Source organism: Camelus dromedarius, unplaced genomic scaffold, assembly GCF_036321535.1.
Source record: "Camelus dromedarius isolate mCamDro1 unplaced genomic scaffold, mCamDro1.pat HAP1_SCAFFOLD_114, whole genome shotgun sequence".
NCBI classification, from domain to species: domain Eukaryota; kingdom Metazoa; phylum Chordata; class Mammalia; order Artiodactyla; family Camelidae; genus Camelus; species Camelus dromedarius.
Window position 1 is genome coordinate 2,729,020 of NW_026989787.1, and position 23,449 is coordinate 2,752,468.

Consider the following 23,449-nt stretch of genomic DNA (forward strand, 5'->3'; position numbering starts at 1 on the left):
GCATGCGCAGGAGGGCCAGCGATCCTCTAGGTTCTGTGAGAGAAGCTGCGGAAGTGAGGGATGGAGAAGATGGGAGGAGGAGAGGAGGAGGGGAAAAGTGGAGGGAGACAGATGGACAGGAAGTGCAGAGAGAAGGGAGGGATCTGGAGAGGGGAGGGGAGTAGCAGAGATGGAGAGAAAAAGGTTTACCTCTGGGGGCATCCTGAAACAGAAGTCAGACCTGCCTCTGTACCCTTCTCTAACACTTCAAGGCCCGCAGCTCAAATTTTCCCTCCCTGGCCCAGCCCTCCAGCCGAAGCCTCTGCAGAACCCCTACGGGATCACACCCGTTGCCCCCACGCGGAGCTGGGTTTCCTGTTGCTCTGGGAACCAAGCACTCGAAGGTGTTGTCGCTCAGAACTACCTTGGGAAGAGTACATATTCCCCTCTTACACGCTGGGAAACAGGCAGGCAAGATCTCTGTCTTAGCTCCACTGTTCCAGGTGTTGGGCTGGTGGGGAGCGTGAGGTACAAGATCAGAGCCCCAGACAGAGCAGACTGCCTGAGTGTTGGTGCATAGTCCCCATCCCTCCTGAGTAAACCATACCCCACCCTAGTGGAACCATCAAGGGCTCACAGTAGTTCCCTGGGTGTGGGAGAGCTGTCCTCAGATCCAGTGCCCAGCTTGCTAGGTAGATAGGAGTGTTACCGAGTCCAAATTCATTCTCCTCAGTGCAGGACAGGCCAATAAGTTCAGAGACCAGGTGTTGGGGCATGGAATAGCAAGTTTCTGTAGACCTTGATGGCAAACAAATGTCCTGGAAAACCATCTCCCCAAGTCAGAATTCAGGCTCCTTTCCTACGTGCTTGGTTGTAGCAAACTTCTTGGTGTAGGAATTGTTTTTTGTTAGAAACCTTTGTTCTTGCAGCTATCTGCCTGAGTCAAATCTCTGTAAACCTCCAGCAAAACAGACGTTATTTTCTTTTCTGCAACTTGTTATCTTTAAATGAATGGAAAAGTGATAAATATCCTTAAAGGTCAGAGCCTTCAGAATAGGTTCTCCTGTATATTTCAGGCTCTAGGCAACACTGTTTCACAAGCAAGATGAAGCCTATGGCAGACAGAGATATGGTTAAAGTCAAAGGAACAGATCTAGTATGGAGTCAATTTTGTTCTTTTCTATTACCCGGGCAGAAGGCACTTGAGGATTTAAACCCTTTAAGTTAAAAATAAGTAAAAGTTTAAAGGAATTTACATACATAGGTGGGAATGTGCATAGCCTATCTGGAAAAGCACACGAAGGATAATAAACAGTGGCATCTCCAGGGAGGGCTGAAAGAACAGAGGGTGAGGGAAAACTTCTTTCACTTGTGTATTTTTGTGCTCTGTTTGAATATTTTTAACCATATGCGTGTATTTCTTTTTCAGTTAAAAAAATTGTAATGGAGCGAAGGAGTAACAAGCTCAGCAAATAGAGCAGCCATAGACTCACTGAGCCATCACTTTTAATTTAAGCCAGGATATATTTATTGACTCTCTCCTATGTGCCCAGTGCTGTATTAATACTTCTTTTATTATTTTTATTATTATTTTAATTTTAATTTTAATTTTTATTTTATAAAATAATGACACACTATCCCTCACCCCTGCCCAACGCTGGTGGAAAACCGAGTTTTTCTTGAGTTGTTTTCCAAGGAGTAGAAATGAGTTATAAACAGAACGCATCTTCCGGGCAAAACAGTCGGATTGGTTTTCCAGCAGGCCAGACAGCTATGAAGGGTTTGCAATAGAGGTGCCCAGAAGCTGAGAGAGAAAGCCTCCAGGACCCTACAACAAGCTGCCCAAAGTGCCTTCTCCATGCCACTACTGAAATAGGAAAGAACAAATCTGACTCCATGTTAGATCTGTTCTTTTGAGTTTAACCCTGTGCCCTGTTTACTAGGTTTAGTCTTGTTGGTTCTGCACCTTTTGTAAAACAATGTTGCCTAGAACCTGAAATATACAGGAGACCCTATTCTCAAGGCTCTGACTTTGAATGATATTAACACTTTTCCATTCATATAAAGATAACATGTTACAGAATAGAAAATAACATTTGTTTGTTGAAGGTTTACACGGATCTGACCCAGGCGAAGAGCTTCAAGAACAAAAGACTCTAACAACAAAGAATTCATAAACCAAGTTTGCAACAACCAAGCATTCCTGCTTCCCCTTTTTAATATAAAAAGAGCCTGAATTCTGACTTTGGGGAATGGTTTTCCAGGACATTAGACTTCCAACTTCTTAGCTGGGTTTCCAAATTAAAGTCACTAATTCTTGCCCCAAAACCTGGTCTCCCGATTTATTGTCCTGTAATGCACGAGCAGAACAAGTCTGGACTTGGAAACACAAACATACATTGAAAGTACCCATTTGGTATATTAAATGACCTGCTTCCACTCGTCTTCCTGACGTTTTCTTCTCTTGACAACTCCTTCTATGTTTATGAAAACCGTGTCATGTGGACACATTTGCATCTCTAGCCACTGCCCTTCCAGGTAAAAACTGCTGCCAAGAAGTCAACGGAAGTTGCTAGAATGTATTACCTGGCCAGAAAAGAGCAGATGTTGTTACTGGCTTATGTTCAGGAGCAGGCTGGGACACCTGACAAGGTGTCATAAGTACGGATAGACAGCTGGCACCAAAGGAGAAGCTTCTAAGCCTCCATGAGGGACTTGTTGGATAGGAAGGAAAAGTCCCAACCTATAGCTCTGATCCCACCACTAGCTTCCTGGGCGAGGCTGGACAAGTCACTTAAATTCTCTAGGCCCGTGCTGTCCACCATGGGAGCCACCATCCACATTCAGAATTATGAAGTTATTCTGTAGCCAGACAGAACTATAAATACACATTTTATTGCAAAGGTACAGCAAGTATAATATTTAAAAACATTATTGGTTATCTTGCCCTAACGAGTTATTTTTGTATGTCTAGCTTTCTGTGGTTTGCAATGCCTGCGACTAATGTTTCCCTTACAGTGAGTTATTTTGAAATTATAAGTTACTGGACACAGTACCCTCATATCACACTTGAAAAAAAATTGATCCACATAAGCAAGGTGATCTGACTTAGTAGTTATGAGCAGGGGCTCTGGGGTCAGCCTGCCTGAGTATAAATTCTCACTCTGCCTCCAGGGGATTCTGTGTGAATCTTGGAAAAATTATTGTTGTTGTTGTTGTTGTTGTTGTTGTTGTTATTTGTGCCTCTTTTTCCTTCCCTTTTAAATAGCGAGGAATATGTAGACTCTATCTCGTACTGTGTTGCCAGGATTAAATGAGTAAACGTCTGTGCTGCCCACTTCCCTGGGTTTCAGCATTCTCCAGGCAATCAGTGTAAAACTCAGAGGCATTCTCCACTGTCTTCGTCAGTCTGGGATGCTGTAACAAATTACCATGGGCCGGGTGGCTTAAACAACCAGCATGTTCCTTAAGTTTTGGAGGCTGAGGTCAATGCATCTGGGAGATGATAGCCTTCATGTCTCGAAGATGGCTGTCTTCCCACTATCTTCATGGGCCAGAGAGAAGCAAGCAATCTGGGGTCCTTTATAATGGCACTAATCCCATTCATGAGGGCTCTACTCTCATGACCTTATTTTATCCTAGTAATCAATACCCAAAGGCCCAGCCTCCCAATACCATCACCCTGGGAGATGGGGTTTTGACATATGGATTTTGAGGGGATGCAAACATTCAGTCCACACATCGGCTAACTCTCCCCAACATGCAATCATCAAATCTGTAGCTAATTTCAAAGTAATGATTATATCTCTCTGCCCATTTCCATTCCTGCATCCACTAACACTGAAGCACTGTTATATTTTATTCCTTATTTTTCTGGTAGAGATTTAATTGATTCCTCTACTCCAATGCTCTCCTCACACCAAACAGTCCTATTAACAGCCCTGCCAGGTAGGTCTTCCTCCTTAAAACACCTTCCCACTGCACCTGGTTGTTTTTTAGGTGTAAATGTCAGAATCCTCTCCACACCCCAGCCTAGAACTTTAATCCCTTACACTACCGCTCACTATGTTATTTTTCTATTACCACTGTAACAAACTTCCATAAGCTTAACAGCTTAAACCAGCACAGATTTATCACCTTATGGCTGTGGAGGTCAGAGATCCAACACAGTTCTCATTGAGCTAAATTCAAGTTGCCAGCAGGGTTCCTTCCTTCTAGAGGATCTAGAAGAGAATGTCTCCTCATTTTTTTTCCAGTTTCCAGAGGTCACCCACCTTCCTTAGCTTGTGTCCCATGACTTCCTCCATTTTCATGGCCAGCAGCCTTTCTGAACACTGCTCCATAGCTACACCTCCCTCTGATTTTAAACTCAGCTGGGCTATGTCCTCCATTTTAAAGACCCCTGTGATTACATTGGGCCCACCTGGACAATCCAGGCTACTCACCCTATTGTCTCATCTCAGGATCCCCTTCTCCCCTCCCATTCAGGCATTATGTATGTGGCTGTGACACTCACCTTGTGTGACATTTCCTCCTATGAGCAATTTAAGGTTCAAGGCACTTATGAATGACTTTTTGTTTTTCTTCCTTAGTCATTCTACCTTCAGTCTGTGTGGTGAGATTATATGAATCCTTTTTATTTGTGGCCCTCCACTAAACTTTAATAATATATCATGGGTTTAAAAGGCTAATAGAGAATTTAGAATACAGAAATCCTCTAAGATATTTCTCCTAATATATCTGTCATCCCTTTTGCCATGTACAGAAACATGTCACTGTTGGCTAACCTGTGGCGGGGGAGGAACATGATTCTGCCACCACACTCCCCTCATTCACACCAATTTGATGATCGGCTAACCAAGGATCTATGCTCCCCTCTTCACTCACTTCCTCCTCCTTTCCACTGACTATCCTGTTCGCACTGCTTCCTTCATTAACCACATCAGGATTTCATGACCACATTCTTCTCTAAATAAAATGGATATCTTGCATCTAATGTCTGATAAATGTTCTTATTGTATATGCACACACTGACCTACACATAACCCCACCCATCTGTTTATTTTCCTAGAATCTTCCAGAGGAATCAGTGACATGATGATGATGATGATGATGATGATACTGACAGTGATGACAGGGGCCTCTCAAGGATTCTGACAAAGAGGGAATCAACAAAGGGAGGGAATCATTGCAAAATTGCCCCAGAAACAGGCTTAAAAGTAAATAACAGCTAAAGTGTTTAATGGAATTGGCTAATATTTAACTATTTTTAAAACTTTGTAACAATGAATTTAAAATTTTAATGGGAATTTTCATTCACCCCTAACCAAGATTCAACTCTAGGACCAAAATCTAAGGACTTCTATCTTCTAACAAATTGTCCACTAGCCTTTTAAACACGTGATCCTTTAAAAAGGGTAAGTGCTGGGCTGAAAATAAGCAGGATTCATATAATCTCACCAGACACAGTAAATGTGGAAAGACCAAGGAAGAAAAACAAAAAGCCATTCATAATATCTTGAAACTTACATTGCACACAGGAGAAAATGTTAGCCACTGTGAGTGTCACACCAACATGACGCCTGAGTGGGATGGGGAAGCTGATCTTCCTCATCAGACATTTATGCTGATTTGTTAGATGCCAACACAGTTTCCTCATTGGATTTGCTTCTAATAAGTATGGAAGAGTTTAGGCTCTACCAAGAGCAGACTAAACATTTTCCCCTGCTGTCAGGTCACTGGACTGAATGTCCCCACAAGAAGGATATGATTATGTTTCATAGGGAAGTCTTCCTGAGAAGTAATAGGCTTTTCGAAGGCAGAACTGCAGGTTCGGGCATGGAGGGCTGGAGGAAGGCTAGAGGGGACACTGGAAAAACAGCAGGAGTGAGTTCAGATACTGCTGCTCAGTTCACCAAAGTCAGCAGTGCTATCTTTAAGGATATGTCATTCTCCCAAAAGTTCCATGAGTGAAGGAGCCTGTGAACACTAAGCAGGCTTTTAAGACACAGCAGCACATAATTTGCATCACAACTCAATTACAGTATGTTTTCATATTTGGAAAATAATTAGCCCATTGTTCTTTGAAACTGCAGCAGTAGTAATAGAAATAAAAAAGACTGAGCCGTCTTGGAGACAACAATCAATAAACAATTCTAAATCTGCAGGATTGTTTGACAATATGCAAGCAATGAGATAGATGTGTGCTGCAGATACCTCTTACTGCAGGGCTCACTCCTGGCAAAGCATAGAACTAGTTTTCTCAGCAGACAGAGGGAACCAAGTCAAGATTCCTAATCTTGAGAGGTTTACTATATGGCAGGAAAGATCAGAGAAGTGCATAAAGCCAAATATGAATAAGTGTAATCAAATATTATGAAATGTGAATGGAGCACAGATGAAAGAGTAATTACTTTCACCTGGGATCTAGAGAGACCTCTTCAGAAAATGTGGCTTTGGAGATGGCCAAAGACATGGGTGGAATTTTGGCAGAAGAGGATGTAAGGAATTTAAAAACTGAGTCTAAAATTCATATAAAAATGCAAAGGATCCCAAATATCCAAAACAACTTTGAACAAGAAAAACAAATTTGGAAGACTTACACTATCTGATTTTCAGACTTTTTTTTATAAAGCTACAGTAATCAGAAAGTATGGTGTTGGTGTAAAACAGGGAAATAGAATAATGGAACCGAATAGAAAGTTCAGAACTAAACAAACACTTATATAGACAATTGATTCTCAAAAGGATGCAGTGGAGAAAAGGATCTTTTCTACAAGTAGTGCTGGAATTGTTAGATAGTGATATGCAAAAAAAAAAAAATGAACTTTGATCCACACCTCACAAATTATACAAAAATTAACTCTAAGTGGATCATAGATCTTAATAGGAAATCTAAAACTATAAAACAGCTAGGAGAAAAAGCATAGGCTTAAGCTTTATGATCTTGGGTTTGGCAAATATTTCTTTGCTATGACACCAAAAGTATAATCTATTTTAAAAAAAGTAACTGATAGAGTGAACTTTACAAAAATGAAGACTCTTCAAAGCTCTTCTAAACACTGCAAAGCAAATGAAAAGACAAGCCATAGACAGAAGCTATTTGCAAATCATATATCTGGTAAAGGTCTTTCTTTGTGTCTGATCCAGAATAAAAAGTTTTCAAAACTCAATAATAATGCAAACACCTGAATGAATGAATGAGGCCAGAAAACACACTTCAGTAAAGATATCCAGATGGATAATAAGCATATGAAAATATGCTGATTAAAGATGCCATTAGTCATTAGAGAAATGCTTTTAAAAACCACAGTGAGATAGTAGTACACACACATACTAGAATGTATACGATTAGAAAGACCGAACTTACAAAGTGCTGGCAAGGAAATAGAGCAACCAGAACTGATACACACCACGAGGAATTTACAATAGCACAATCATTTTGGAAAACTGTTTAACAGTTTCTTTAAAAATGGTAAACACCAATCTGCCATATAAGCCAGACATTCCTCATCTGATGCTTTAGAAAATAAAAGCATATGTCCATACAAGGATTTGTAACCAAATATTCACTGCAATATTATTTATAATAGCTCAAGTTGTAAACAACCCATGCATCCATCAAGAAGTAAATGAAGAAACAAAGGATGGTCTATCCAAACACTGCTCACAATAAACTATTCAGGAAAAACTCAGCACTAAGCAATACTCTGCTATAAGAAAAATAAGCTATTAATACAGGAACACAGATGACTCTGAAAATAATTACACTGAATGAAAGAAGTCAGACAACATAGAGTAGATACTGCATGAATCCATTCATACAATGATCTTGAAAATGCAAACCAGTATGTTGTGATAGAAAGCAGATCAATGGTTTCCAGGGGAATAGATGGGGAGGGAGGGAGGGACAACAAAATGCAGGAGAAGAGTTTTGTGGTGATGGGTATATTCACTGTCTTGAATGTGGTCATGGTTTTTTGGGGATATACTTATGTCAAAATGTATTAAGTTGTACATTTTAAATGTGTGAAAATTATTTTGCCAAGTATACCTCAAAGCTGTCTTAAGAAAAAAGGCACTTCTGTCCTGACACAACTCAGGGCCTGATTGGAGTGAGATGATCAGTCCCTCACCCTGTCTGCCTAACGGGAAGGTAGAAAACCTCTTACGGAAGATAAGATATGGATTTTTCATTTGCAATGTCTGCCATGTAATAAAGAATTTCTAGACATGCAACATGTCAAGACTATATGATGGATAAAATGAGAATAATAAATATTAGACAAAGGATGCAAACCCCAGGTGATGTAGGCATCAGAGTTACCAATAAAGGCTATAAAATACTTTTAATACATTCAAGAAAATAAGGAAATGATGGGAGAATATATAACAGGGTCAAGACTTTCACCAGAGAAATATACTGGAATGTATTTTTAAGAAAAATCAAACAGATACTCTAGAACTGAAGCTTTCAGCTCTGGAAACAGGTAAACAGAGCTAATTAGGATCCCTTTTAAGTAAAACTTTCAGTAATGCCGGATAAAATACAACAAAAGTAACACAGAGCTAACTATGGAGAGAGAAGTTCCCAGGTGACAATACAAAGAGGACACTTAACGCCAAAATGGTAATCTTGTGAGCTGATGCCACTGCACCCTGGAGGGAAGGGGTTTTCATCTGCACATAAATAGGGATACAATGTCCATTTAGGAAACAGAGTCCATACCAGATGTAGAAGAGTCTTCCTTTATAGAAACCTCTGCATAAGACGTATTGGAAGACTTGCCTCTTCACTGAAAGGGAGACTCAAAGTTCTCCACATGTGCACACAGGAAAGGGGTGAAACAACCTGTTCTCTAGGGAAAAACAAAGTCTCCCTTAAAAAAATCTAATCTCCACGCCCCTGCTTTATATGAATGTGGAATCCTAATTTATACTCCACTGAAGATTCCGGAATTCCCAAACCAAAAAATATAATAATTCAAGGTTGATCATATCACCTGGAGCCTTAGGATAAGCAACACAAAATTGTTCTCTAGGGAAACTTTAAAAACCAAGATGTAAGGGACAATCATAGGAAAAAAAATGTACTCACTATAGAGAAGCTCCCACAACTCTACACACACACAGACACACAACTAAAAACAGAAGGAAATCAGTGCCACTAGGAAGAAAGATCTAACCATAAAACACAAGATGATTAATATTCCAGAGCCTAAAATTATGAAACAATCTAAGAGAGAGCATAAAAGAAGTATGAATGAATCATTAAAAGATAAAATGAATCTTATATAACATAATGAACAATCAGGACATCATGAAAAAGAAAACAGATCAATTTTTAAAGAACCAAACAGAATTTATGGAAACAAAATACAGATATCATTTGGTATATAAAATTCAATGAATGGGTTAAGTAACATTTTAATCTTCAATATCTAGGGTGTTCATTAAAATTCAACAGTAATCTCTAAAGTAATTGTTTAAAAAGAGAATAAAAATAAAGAAGTCAAAATGAAGAACGCAAAATAGGCCGGTCACTATTCTAAGTTCTTCATCTATTTTATCACTTAATGCTCACAGTCTTTGAGGCGGATAGTACCACTTTTTGTACATGAAGAAAGTGAGTCTCAAAGGGATTACATACACTGGTTACATGGTTAGCGAGGGAGGGAACCAAGCCCGGATAGGCTGTCTCTAGACGCCATGCTCTTAACCATGACTGCAAGGTATATAACAGGCAGGAGAAAAGCAGAGCAAAGCAAATAGAATTCACAAAACAAAATGCCAGAAATAAAACATCATCACTAATCACAATGTATTTAGATGAAATAAATAATGAGTTAAAAGGTTTACAGATTTCATTTGTTTACCTGAGACAAAGCAGAATTAAAACTTAAAACTGGTTGAAAGCTTAGAAGAATAACAGAAAGAAGTCAAAAGTTACAGCCAGAAAAAGAGACACCTGAGAAATACTAATCAATGGAAAGGGAATCACTCAAGCCTCCCTCAGGTTCATAGGTACCTGAAACCCACCTTGGCCTGACACTTACCAGCTCTGTGCCTGAGCGAAACTCTCAGTCCCCCAGAATCTTCGTTCACTCACCTGTGAATGAAAGGAACGATCCCTCCTTCCATCCGGCCAATTTGTATTGACTGCTGTGCCACGGGTACAGGTCAAGCCACCTGAGGTCCTTCAGTGAACAAATAAGGATCCTTGTCCTGTAGGACTGAGGAGGAGCAGAACATAAACTACAGTCGTGACAGTCATGTGAAATATATGGTATTCTAGAAGATGATAGAAATAATATGATCAGGGAGAGGGGGTTTCTGGGGCAGAGACAAGGGGAAGGCAGTTTCCAGGTTAAAATGAGATGGCCAGAGCTGGCCTCACTGAGGACCTTGAGAACGGGGTGCTAGTTGCTGAGCTCCATCTAACACAGCACCGCACACTGGGTGATGTGAACCACAGAGGCTCACTGTCTCACAGCCCTGGGTGCGGGGAGTCTGCAGGCAGGGTGTCAGCAGGGCAGGCTCCTCCTGAGGGCTGGGAGGGAGAGGCTGGTCCAGGCCTCTCTCCTTGGCTTGGAGACGACCGTCTTCTCTCCACATCTCATCACGTCATCTCCCATGTACACGTGTCTCTCTGTCCACATTGCCCCTTTTTATCAGGACACAAGTCATACTGGATTAGGGCCCACCCTAATGACCTCTTCTTAACCAATGACATCTGCAACAACCCTATTTCCAAATGGGGTCATGTTCTGTAGTCCTAGGGTTTAGGACTTCAGCATATGAGTTGGACAGAGACCGGCCAGGGCAACAGGCCTGTGGGTGCATGTCTGATATCCCCAAGGGACAGCAGGGAGGCCAGTGTGCCTGGAGCGGAGTGAGCCAGGGAGAAAACCGGAGATGAGCTCAGCTTGGGGAGGGGGAGGAAAGCTGTAAGGTCACCATAAGGACTCTCGCTTCTTCACTGAGTGAAATGAGAAGCCATTGCAGGATTTTGAGCAGAGAAGATGACACCCAGGGTCTCAATCATGCCTGACTTAGGTGATGAGGATGAAAATATTTAGGCTTTTGAGCTGATAATAGTTAGACTACATGTTGGACTTTGAGTTGATGTTGTAGTAAATGAGACTCTGGAGGGTGTTGGGATGAGGTGGATGCATTTTGCATGTGGGATGGACAAGAACCAGTGGGGCCAAAGGGAAGAACTCGGTAGAATAATGGCCCCCAATATGTCCACGGTCTGATCCCTAGAACCTAGGAATGTCACTGTGCATGGCAAAAGGGACTCTGCAGATGTGACTGTCAAGGACCTTGTGATGGCAGATCACTGTGGGAAAGCAAACATCATCAAGGAGGTCCTTAGAGGAGAGAGGCAGATTGGTCAGAGACAGAGATGTGATGTGGCAGCAGAAGTCACAGTGACACAGGGCCCTGGGCCAAGGAGTGTGAGCACCTCTGCAAGCTTGGAAAGATAGTAAGATGAATCCCTCCCAAGAGCCTCAGTGTGGAACGTAGCCTTGGCCACACGTTGGTTTTAGCCCACTGACATTGACTTTGCATTTCTGCACCCTAGAACAGTGAGACAATGGATGTGTGTTACTTTAAGCCACTGAGTCTGTGGTCCTTTGTTACAACGGCAATAGGAAAAGAGCTCAGGAACCAACATGAACATGAACCCCAGGCTGCCTGCTGTGCTGGCAGGAAGTCCTTTGTCTCTGACCCTGGGGGAGTGTCCTGTCTTCTGGCAGCATCCACAGACTACCTCATGCTAACCTGGCAGCTTGCAGGGGGTCAAATCTTAACCCTGCACAGTTCTTGATATTTAGTTAATAAAAAAGATGGTGTCATCATGGGTATTTTTCCATCTTTTAAATACACTTCAGTCTTCTAATTGAGAGACTGTGTAAATAGTTTTCAATCTTAATAATAAATAACTGTGGTTTTATTTGGTTACTTAAATTATGAATAATAATATTCACATTAGTAAAAGTTATTAAAATCAACATTTTTCAATGAAAATATCAAATTTCTTTTTGCATGAACATGTATTAACTACAAGAAATGTTCCATGCTTTCTTCTACGATTTAGTGTTAGAGCCTTAAAGAATAATATTTTCCTCAAAAGATATTATGGTGAGGGGATTTCTTTTGGTGGTACAGTTCCTACATAAAATCTGGTGCATGGCTCAGGCCACTGGGAACCTAGAGATGATAGAAATAAGGAGGCATTATAAACACAGAACAATTTTTAAAGGAATTAAAAAACTGGATGTGTGAAAACAAAGAATCAAAGAATATTCTGGTGAAATAAAAGTATTTTTCAGCTTAAGCAAGACACTGGGTGAATAAATCTAAAATGAAAAAAACCACCCAGAGATTAGCAGCGAGTCATGCATGCAGTGTGACTGATCAAAACCAAGTTGTTTCCAAACCAGTGTGCAGGCTTGATGCCTTCATGAATCAAATCTGAGTGGCACCAGGCCACCTTGAATACATGTTGATGAGGTATTTATAAGCCCTTCACCATCCCAGCTCAAAGCCCACACACGAGCCACAAGACCATCACCTACACATCTGCAAAACACACAGCATGGTGAATAGCACTTTTCTTGTTCAGTAGCCGGTGGCAGGGCACTGTGAGCAGACAGATATACAGGGACACAGAGACACAGAGGCACCTCCCCTCACTCAGCTGATAACCTTCCGTGCATTCCTGGGGACAGGATTGTCATAAAATGCACCATGGATTGATCCTCCTCCTAGGAAAGGAACGGTAGGGCTGTCCTCAGGTTTGAGCAAGGGTGGCCGGAGGATCTCAGAAGAGCTGTTTCAGCACAACCAATAGAATTGTCGGCCACCGTGACCACGAGAGACAAGTCTCCTGCCATCCTGGTAGGCACTTGGGCTCCTGACAAAAGCTGGGCTCAGTAAAGGGTTGAGTAGAAGGCACAGACCTGAGGGATGTCCCAGCAAGAGACAGGAGGTAGGGCCTGGTTTATACTGCTCTGGGTGTATCCCAGCCTCATCCAAATATGAAATCAGAAATTTGCAAAACAGCAGAGCTGGGATGGATCATCTACTCCAGACTCCTCACCTTACAATTAAAATTGTGGCAGCCCTGAGAGGCAAAGCAACGTGCTAAAGGCAGAGCGTGGAAGTGGCAGCACCAGATAAAATGCACCATGCCAACCCCTGTTCAAGGACGCTGACACTGAGTATGTGGGGAAGGTTTCCAAAGAGGAGAATGAGACAGTGTAAACACTTTGTTCCTCCCAAAACCTCAAATATTTTTTTAATGGCACAAAACTCACCTTAACTAGCTCTCTTCTGAGGGGGCTGTCTTCTTCTTCGTCTTTCTGTCTGTCTCCATTTCTTTCTCTCAGACACAAACACATACAATTTTGTGAAAGAGGACTTCCTGCAATACAAAGACAGAATTCATATCTTCAGAAAGACACCTGACAAAGCACGTTTCTCAATTCAAGTCTTTGTGTGAGGTCTGGGCAACTGGCTTATTTTCTAGAACAATTGGTGGTTCGAAAATCAGGAGATCATCTTCCCCAAAGGAAGAGTTCTGGTCCGTGTTGATGAAGCTGGGGATGTCACATTTCATGAGCCTGTTCGGCTCCTCCTCTGGCCACCTGCTGCATCTGATGGCTTCCTGGAGCCGAATATCACTGTAAAGGGCTATGGTTGGGATACCAGCTTTGGCCTTGTCCAAGCGGTCCACTTCATTGATGTAGCAGTGAAAGTGGGACCTAGATTCGTCATTGCCCTGTCAGAGAACCCCTTGGGCACCAGCGGTCTTCCAAAGACTGACACAAATCTGTTCAGTCTGAATCTGTTCTCGGGAGACTCTGCATTGCTATAAAGAAAACCAAAATAAAATATCGTTCACACTCTAGCTCGGTGACCTGAAGAATCATAGTTTTTGCCATCTACTGAGAGCAAATCCCTGCACAGAGCATGCTGACAAGCACTGGAAGTGAAAGACTTCACTTCTGAACACATACAATTAAACCCAAGGCAAAAGTCTCAAGTGAGGGCCCTTGGACAACCCTGAAAAGACATCGCTCCCTGAGAATCCTCAATATTGGTGCCTCGCACACCAGTGATTCTCAGTGGGACACTCAGATCATCTTCATCAGAATTAGTTAAAATGCTTCTTAAAATGCAGAATTCTGGTGTGCACACCCTCAGAGTCTCCAGAGGTAGGGACAGGTAGTCTGTATTTTCATAGCCACCAAGATCACTGAACACGCTCAGGTTTAGCACCGCGGTCTACATCGGGTCACCTGAGCATCGACAATGCTGTCTCACGGGGTGGGGGGGGGCATGTGTGTCAGGGTGCTGTCCTACCCACGTGACTCCCCTGATTCTCAGAACTCAAAGTGCAGCCCCATTGGGCAAGAAATACCACCATTTCACAATGCATATGCAAGGCGCCCAACTGACAGATACAATCAGTGATAGGAGAGGGGACAAAACTCAGCTTCCTGATACCTTCTTTCACTTACTGTGGGACGAATGATCAATTCAAGGATAATAAATTAGTGAATGAGTGAATAAGATGACTCTCGTTAGTCCCACAAGTGCCTGGAAGAGTGAGCCTGGGCACACTGAGAACCATAACAGCCCATCTACTTAATTGCCATCCTCCCCAGATCTATGTAAAGGTTACTTCCACCCAGGCAGTGATTCCTGAAGGGCAAGAATCATGTCTGAACACAGTCTCAAATCCAGAACAGAACCTGACAACAATTAGGCTCTGGAGTCTGTGTTTAGCGAGTGTGGAATCTCAGTGATTTCAGCTCTTACACCTTGCCTTCCCATCCAACCCCTCACGATATGGCCCTTATGACCAGCTCTCCGGGGGCTGTGGCCACGGAACCCATTTACAGGACTGGAAGAATCTGATCATATAAACCATCCCCCAGATTATCATCAAGAGTCACCTGCATTTCAGGGATCAGTAATTCCAGAAGCTTTGCAGTTCAGGCAGCTGAGGGATTTTTATATCAGCTCTGTCTTCTACTGTGACTGCCTGGGTGACATCAGACAAGGAATTCTCAAAAGCCTGAGCTCTTCCTTTCAGGAATAATCTAATTAACAAATCTCGTTGACCACTCAACAAATGTGATGTGAAGATCAATGATTTACACAGGAGTACAACATTCACTAGGTCGTGGATTTAGAATCAGAGAAAAATCATTTGAGAAAGATTGACAGAATGTAGCTTTAATGCAAATTTAAGTATTCTTACCTTTCGGTAAATCATCTTCCCCTACTTATCACTTCACTCAAGTTTAAAAGATATTTGAGAACAGGGATGAGTGTGTAAGCAATCTGTGACCCAATAACCTAAAATGTCACCTAGGAAAAAGAGAGGAGTAACACATTTTTAAAAAGCATGGTGAGGATGGTGGGGCCATCCCCAACTCCAGACTAAGAAGCTCTGAGTAATAGCTTTCCTGCCTGCCTGGGGCATCAGCTGATGTGAAAACCCACCCAGAAACCTCACTGTCCAGCAGCTCTTCCGTAACACAGGCTACACTTCCTCAGAATTAAGAATTGCGTCCAGTATCCACTTCGCTGAAGAATAAACACAAAGGAGAAAAAGAGTTCTGCCCCTCCCCAGGGGAGAGCCCAGACCTTGGGCTGCATGCACTGCGCCCACCTCCCAGGAGAAGAATAAACTGGAGAAGGGCTTTCTGAGAAACTGGGGCAGCAAAGGTTGAGATGGGAACAAATTGACCAGCTGGCCAGGGACAGCCCCCTTCGTCGCTGCCTTGGCAGCTGCCTCCGCCCCCTCAGCATATCCTGCCCACCTCGGGTGGGTAAGCTGTCAGGGAAACTGTGCTTTGTGACCAGGGGCAAAAGAGGCTGCCCCCAGGGCAAGCTGCGGAAGAGATGGGAGCTAAACCACCAGCTCCCAAGCGGCAGGCTCCATAAACCCGCCAACACCCCGCCGCCCCCGCTACCTACCGCAACCCCGGGGCAATATGACCCGGAGAAGCGTGACCTGGGAACGAGGGGCAGCCACGTCAGGCCTCCAGAGAGATGGGAGCTTATCCTCCAGCTCGCCAGGGGCAGCCCCTCTCTCCTCTCAACCACCTGATCTCACTGAGCCCACCTCCAAGGAGCAACCTGACAGGGTGTGGGGTGTCAGGCGAATCTTGAGCGGGAGAGACCATCCCCAGGCCATGTCAGTGGAGAGGAGAAGATGTGGAACCATTAGGCGGGGCAGCCGGCCGTCGCAGCTGCCTCTGCCCTCGACTGTATCGCGCCAGCGTTCCAGGAGCAAGCTGACCTGGAGACGGGCATCCAGCTTCTTGGGCAGCAGAGGACGCCCCCAGGATTGGCAGCGGGGAAGAGGAGAGCAAATTGACAGGCTCCGCGCTGCAGGTCTTCTACCCCAGCAGTCGCCACCCCCGCACCTTAAAGGCACCACCCAGGGCGCCCCTCCCCCAGCAGGCTGAATGGGACAGGCGTGTCTGGTGATCTGGGGCAGGAGAGGCCACTCCCACACCAGGCCATCGGGGAGACGGGAGCCAAACCACCAGCTCCCCAAGGCAGCCCCCTACCCCCTCAGCAGCCACCACTCTTGCCCCCTGAACTCACGGTGGCCTCCTCTAGGGAGGAGGCTGACCTGGAGATGGACGTCCGGCGAACTTGGGACAACAGGGACCGCCCCCAGGGCAAACCATGAGGGGAAATGGGAGCAAATGGACCGGCTCCATGGGAAAACCTGCCGTTGCTGCCACCACCCCCAACGTACCACGCCCGCCTCCCGGGGTCAGGCCGACTAGGATACACGTGTCTCGTAACCCAGGGCAACAGACCGCCCCCAGGACAAGCAGCGGGGAAGATGGGAGCAAATGGGCCCGCTCCCCCGCTGCAGGCCCCCGACTCCCGCCACCCCTGCACCCTGACTACCCTGCCTCCCGCCCCCAGCAGGCAAAGTGGGACAGGGGTGTCCGGGGACCTGGCGCAGCAGATGCCGCCTGCAGGCCACGCAGCACAGACATGGGAGCTAATACACAAGCTCCCCCGGGGCAGCCTCCCTATCCCCGCAGCCACCACCTTACTAGCCCCCTGACTGCACCGCACCCATCTCCCAGGTGCAACCTCACCTGGAGTCGGACCGCAGGCAAATCTCCGGCGGCAGAGGTCGCCCTCAGGCCAGGCCGCGCGGGAGAGAAGAAATGGAGCAACTCCCTGGAACGGACCCCCTCCCCCTGCAGCCGCCGCCGCCGCCTCCCAGGAGCAAGCTCACCTGGAGACCGGCGTCCCGCCACTAGGGCAGCAGAAGCCGCCCCTGGCTCCTCCGCGGGGGAGAGCTGAGCGAACTGACCGGCTTCCGCGCGGCAGCCTCCCTAACCCCGTGGGCCCCGCACATTAATGGCACCGTCCCCACTCAGCAAGCTGAGTGGGACAGGCGTGTACGGTGACCAGGGGCATCAGAGGCTGCTCCCAGGCCCGGCAGCCGGGAGAAGGCAGCTATTCCACCAGTTCGCCAGTGGCAGCCGCGCTCCGCCCCCCTGTCGCTGCCGCTGCTGCCTGACCTAACCGCCCCACCTCCCAGGAGCAAGCTTACCTGGAGTCCAACATCTGGCGAAACTCCAGCGGCCAAGGCCCCCCTAGGCCAGGCTGCAGGGAAGAGAAGAAATCGACCTGCTTCCCAGCGCAGCCTCCCACACGCCGCCGCCTCCGCCGCCCCAAACAATTGCACTAGCCTCCCGGGGTCAGGCTGACTGCGAGGATGTGCACTTGCCTTCTAATCCTGGCCACGTGCCTGAGCACCTCCCTGCATCCCTACACTCCCTGCACCTCTGCACCCCTGCCACTATCTGCACTTCTTCACTGCCTGCACTTCTGCACCACTGCACCCCCGCATCCCCTGAACTGCCTGCGCCCTCCACAGCACCTGCACCCCTGTCACCAGTTACACTTTTGCACTGCCTACACTCCTGCACCCCTGCATGTCCCACACACCACCTCTTGGGCCTGTGGCAGAGTCTCTGCTGTTAGACCAATGCACAGGAACTCACATCTTTGCCAGTATATGATGCATCAGTGGACGTCTGGGGTTGGCTGCAGGAAGGTACATGTTCCCGGTCACTAGCCTGGGCCACTAGGGTGATCTCTCTGAGGTCACCAAGGGCGGGCTCAGAGATGCTGTTTTCCGGGAAGAGAGGAGTTGGAACAGGTCTTGAGGGCAGAGCTGTGCTCACCAGGCCGTCCACGCTTCATGTTTTACACAGGGCTTCGGAGAAGTGAAATGGATCCAGCCAAGTAAGACCGGCCTGCTGTACGCCCACCTCAGTCCTGGGCTCTGAGTCAGACCGACTGGCTCCCACCCTCACGGCCCAGTTTTGGTACCTGAATGGTCCCTTTGAGGCATCCCATCAGTTCTCAGGAAGAAGTCTGACTGCTTCCACCCCATGGCCCTCCCTCCTGTGCTGGCCTCAGGAAGTTTCCTTATTTGGGGAAGAAGGCAGCCCACCCCCTACCCCACCCCTCACCATGCTCTCACCCAGGCTGCTGCTCTCTCTGCCCATCAGAGTCTGGGAAGCCATCCCCCTTCAGTTATGTCCCTTCTGAGATGGACTTGCTTCCACTCAATTCTAGGCGAGGATGCACCATGGAATGCACTGGGTAAGAGAACCAAAATAAATAATTTCTTCTGTGAGGTTTTCTGTTTATCTACTGGGATGGGCTGTGTGTAGTTTGCTACAGCTATTGGTGTGAGAGGCTAAAACAGCCTGTGTGTCCTTGTTTTCATCTCCCCGTTGTCTTTGGGTTTTCCCTTGACACTCCTGAGACATTTACTTCTTTTAGTTTTATTCCTGTTATTACACAGGGGCCCTACTGACATGGAGGTAAGGTGTTGGGGGAGCAGGACAGAGCAGGGCATCTGTAGTCCTGTGATTAGTTCTCATTGAGCCTGTGCCCTGAGCTGTGACCTCCACAAGTGTGTCTCTTTCCCCCCATCCCAATTTGGGTGAGACAGAAGGGATTTCCCTTCTCCCAGGTTGGTTAGGCTCTGGTAAAATAATTTCTCATTAAAAAAACAAACAAACAAAAAACAACTTCCCCAAATGAAACAGAATGTTTTGGGTATATTTCAATAGAGTTATTTTCTCCTTTCCAGGCAGGAAGCATGAGGAGTTATCCTCTGAGGCCTTCATTCTGAGAACAGGACACGGTCCTGGAGGTAAAATGCATGAAAAAGAGCAGGGGGCCCCTCTGACTGGCCCCCTGGAGTTGTCCCACTCGGACTTCCCCACGCTGAGACTTCCACTGGCCTCAGGGACCTTTTAAATCTGCCTGCCCTGGGGGTTGTTACAAAAGCGGGTTCTGCCCTGGGAGCTGTGACTCGCCAAGCCTGCCTGGCTGCCTCTCTGTGTTGGGAGCAGATTTTCCCCTCATTTTTCTGGGATCTAAGAAGTACAGTGGGATTGCAGCTCCCTCAGCTCTGGTGTTGTTTTCAGGACAGAAGGAGAAATTTCTGAGCTCCACACGAGCTGGAACAAAGGCTGGAATCCTCCCCTCCTCTGCCTCCGTGCAATAAGTGGCTGTGGTTCTAGCCGAGTTTCTGAAGATGTGGATTTAAACACACACATCCCAGCCCCTACAGGAGCACAGAGTCCCATAAATACCCCCAGTTTCCACTGGTAACTACTGAGCCGATGGGGACACGGGTTTCAGGACCACAGAGGCCTGACTGCACTACTTGCTCCGTGGCCTGTTAACGTGGTTGCTCTGGGTCTTGTCTGAAGTGGCTTGCTTACCGCACCTGGTACATGGGAAACACAAAATAAGTACTAGAACCTTCACTTTTTCTCCCTCCAGGGCCTTCAAACATACAAAGTATTAAGTGAACTCAGACGGCCTAGTCACCGCAATGAGGTCCGTCCAGCCTGGCTCTCCTGAGTGATGGGCACTGACTTGCACCTTAACTCGGAACAGTAGGGGAACCGCCTTCCTCTAACTGGGCCTCTCCCCACACCAGGCACGCCCTCAGCTGAGAAGGGGCCAACTCCCCCATTGAGGTGTGTGCTGGTGGCTTCAGTGTGACCTGGCCCTGCCGGGATGTGAACCTGCAGTGAGTGAGGTGGAGGGTCGGGTGGAGAGGGGTCCCTTCTTGGGTGGCAGGGGGCCCGGTAGCACCCAGCCCGGCCTGGTGCCTGGGGTTCCCTAACACCTCCTACAGCTCCTGGGTTGGCTCCGGTCCTGGCCAATCCATACACCCTCCCAGCATCTTCTCATTAAGTCCCTTTTTGCTTTTATCAGCGAGAAGTGGCTTCTGTTGCTTGTTCAATGAAACAGTACATAGGGAAACCAGACTATTTCTAACATCAGTAAAATACCAACCTCAGTTATCTCGCCAGGCAGACCGTGCAGCACAAAGGCCTGCACAGGGCTGTGCGAACGGCTTACGTGAAGGGTCCTCATCATCTGTCTTCAGAGATGCAGAAGCTGGTGGTTCGGGTAAAACCTCAGGGAGGGATTGAGGAATCCAAAGCTGGTTGGTTTCAAAGGCTAACTGGTCAGACCAGACCCCTGAGCTGTGGTCAGAAGCCTAGCTCAACATCACGCAGACTCAGCACCCTAAGTGCCAGGTGGCTGTGGTGGTGTTCCCTTTGCAGGCTCTCATTGGGGATTCACTGTAGCCCCTTAAATGCAGCAGAGATTCCAGCCCCCTTAGCCCCCACCCTGCGTGTTCCATGACACAAATCCCGGGAGTGTTTAATTTTCATCTTTGTTTAGGAGGATGAAGGTGGGGAAGGAGGAGACATAAATTCATACTGACACAAGGTCACAGCCAGTACCTCCTCCTTGGAGAGATATGTGCTCCCAAAGTGGTGGCTGGGGGGCTGGGCGGAGACCCTCCACTGGTCCCAGAGGGACTCCCTCATCTGGCCACAACTGATGGGTTGGACAACAGATCCAGATGGAGACAGAGCATCTTTCCTGGGAATTTGGAACTGACACACAGAAATCAAGTTCACTCATCTGGGGATTGGCGAGGGTGAGGGGCGGTGGTTGGAAGTCAAATGAAACCAGAGCATGAGAGAAAGTTAGAAGTGAAAGAGAGAGAGACAGAGAGACTGAGCTTGTGAGAGCAAATAGTCAGAAAGAAGGAAAACAATCAGGGGACAGAGGAATTCCAGCTCCTGACTGTCTAGTCTGTCCTAGCCCATCAACGACCCCGCGGGATGGTTAATAAAATTCCAGTTTTGCAGATAAGGATAAAGGCTGAAAGAGGTGGGGGCTGGGTTTGGGTGCACAGTTAATTCAAGTGCCGCTGTACCCCTCATTTCCCATTGCCTGAAGGCACTGTAATCCTCACTGGGACCCCTGCGGTCCCCTGACAGCCCAGCATCCTGATCAAATGGCCCCTGCGGGAGTGGGAACCCCTCTGAGCGTGAAGAGTTCCCTGAACCGAGATGCCATGCATCAGCAGGCTCCTGCACACCCCAGGTTAACATCTCCCCAGCTGTGCAGTCTCCCGACCCATTTCCCTCCCTGCCAGGCACCCCTTCCCTACCACCGAGTGTACTGCAGGAATTCAGACACAGGGATGCCCAAAGCAACACGAGCCCACCAGCTATACAAACAGCAGACTCCCAGCCCCACCTGGGTTCCGAGGGGACAGTAGGCGTCCTCAGCTTCCATGTGTCTAAGACAATCTTCTTCAGCTGGAGGTTATAGAGAAAAATAAAAGGTCCAAAACATAGTTCAGTGAGGAATTCCTCCAAGGACCTGACTCCAGAGACTACAACCAGGGGTCCCTACCCCCCGGACTTGGGGTGAAGGTGGATTATTGATCAGCACAACCTCCAGTGGCCCAGCTCCTCAACTTGGCTGCCCAGAGTGGGCTGGGGGAATGGGTAAAGCCAGGGCACTCAGGAAGAGCACAGAGGACCTGATCTCCCCTCTCCGCACTTGTAAACCCTTCCTCAAATCTCAAGGCATCTGACAGAGAGCAGCCACCACAATAAGGAGATGCTCCCATCTCTTCACTCACTCCAGTCTGTTCACTTACGTGCTGAGCATCCACTGGGTCCCAGGACATGACACATAGGATGGCCGATGGGACAGGCTTGGTCCTTCCCCCTGGATCCTGTTCAATCTGATGGAAGAATGATCACTCATAAAGAGTTTCTCAAAATTATACAGAGACCAAAGACAAACTGCAGAGTGAACCAAATTTAAAAATATATATGAAGATCCCCCAATCTCCCCGCCTAAGGTTAACAGCATAAAGCAAAAAGATCTTGCCTTTGATCACCAAGGAAGTTGTCACCCCCTCTCAGGTGGACAGGACAGTTATTCTTTGAGCAGGACACAGAAGTGCTCCATCGGATTGGACCAGGGTATCTACAGTCATTCAGCAAATGTGTATAAGCTCCTACTACGTACGGGAATCTCCTAACTAGACCAATTCACAAGGTTCTCGGGCTTTATCAGTCAACAAAATAGACATGACTCCCCATCACTGGGGGCTCAGAGTTTTAGTAGAGGAAACAGGCAGCATGTTGGGGGTAGTAAGAGCTTGGAAAAATTAAAAAAAAAAAGAGTGATATGAGCAAACTCCGGTGATGGCGGTGGGGTGGGAGGCAGGCAGGAGGGAATAAGGCAATCCTGGCAGATCTCACGGAGTAATGAACTTGAAGCAGAATGGATCCCGAGGAAGAAGGAAGAGCCGGAGCCAGAGGCCCCCTGAGTGAGGGGGAGAGTGTGGGCAGAGAGGCAGAGCACGCCGGGTCCTGAGGCCTTTGTGACGACTTTGGCTCCTAATGAAATGATGACCCGTTTAGTGAGTTTTGAGGGGAGGGGTGATATAGTCCAACTTAAGCTTTTGTGTTTGTGTTTTTTTGTGGGAGGTAATTTATTTATTTTAATGAAGGTGCTGGGGATTGAACCCAGGATCTCTTTTTTTTTTAACATTTTTTATTGATTTATAATCATTTTTGAACCCAGGATCTCTTGCATGCTAAGCATGCGCCCTACCACTGAACTAAACCCACCCCATCAATGTATGCTTTTGCAGGCTCCCTCTGACTCTGTGTGGATGAGAGATTGTAGGAAAGCAAAGATGGAAACAGGAGGCTATTGGTGTCCAGGAAGGGCTGAAGGTGGCTCTTAGGAGGGCGGGGAGCAGGGAGCAGGTGGTTAATGAAGACAGAATACCCAGAATTTTCTAACAAGCTGGACTTGCTGTCTGTGTGTGTAAGAGAAAGACAGAAAGAACATTGTTCCAACATCTGGACCTGGACAATGGGAGGGATGTCCTCTCCATCCACAAGGGATGGGACAAGGTGGGGCTGAGCAGGTTGAAAGGGGCTGGTATCAGCTCAGTTCTTCAATGTCATGGTTAAGGGGTGTATTACATATTGCCACAGAAATGCCTAATAGGTAGAGGAGTCTGTTTTCTTTTTCTATTTAA

General features: G+C 46.5%; 3 long non-coding RNA genes across 3 annotated transcripts; all 3 read right to left on the reverse strand.

The window, feature by feature from the left end:
* Nucleotides 1-78: 78 nt before the first annotated feature.
* Nucleotides 79-13,420, reverse strand: LOC135320707 (uncharacterized). The gene is made up of 3 exons (XR_010379973.1): nt 13,305-13,420; nt 10,088-10,211; nt 79-143 (listed from the first exon to the last, which is right to left on the reverse strand). It is a non-coding gene; the product is annotated as an uncharacterized LOC135320707 (long non-coding RNA).
* Nucleotides 13,421-17,589: 4,169 nt separating this feature from the next.
* On the reverse strand, nt 17,590-18,643 carry LOC135320705 (uncharacterized). The gene is made up of 3 exons (XR_010379970.1): nt 18,530-18,643; nt 18,045-18,171; nt 17,590-17,643 (listed from the first exon to the last, which is right to left on the reverse strand). It is a non-coding gene; the product is annotated as an uncharacterized LOC135320705 (long non-coding RNA).
* A 1,795-nt stretch (nt 18,644-20,438) lies between these two features.
* LOC135320743 (uncharacterized) lies at nt 20,439-22,117 on the reverse strand. The gene is made up of 3 exons (XR_010380020.1): nt 22,046-22,117; nt 21,637-21,698; nt 20,439-20,475 (listed from the first exon to the last, which is right to left on the reverse strand). It is a non-coding gene; the product is annotated as an uncharacterized LOC135320743 (long non-coding RNA).
* Nucleotides 22,118-23,449: the final 1,332 nt, after the last annotated feature.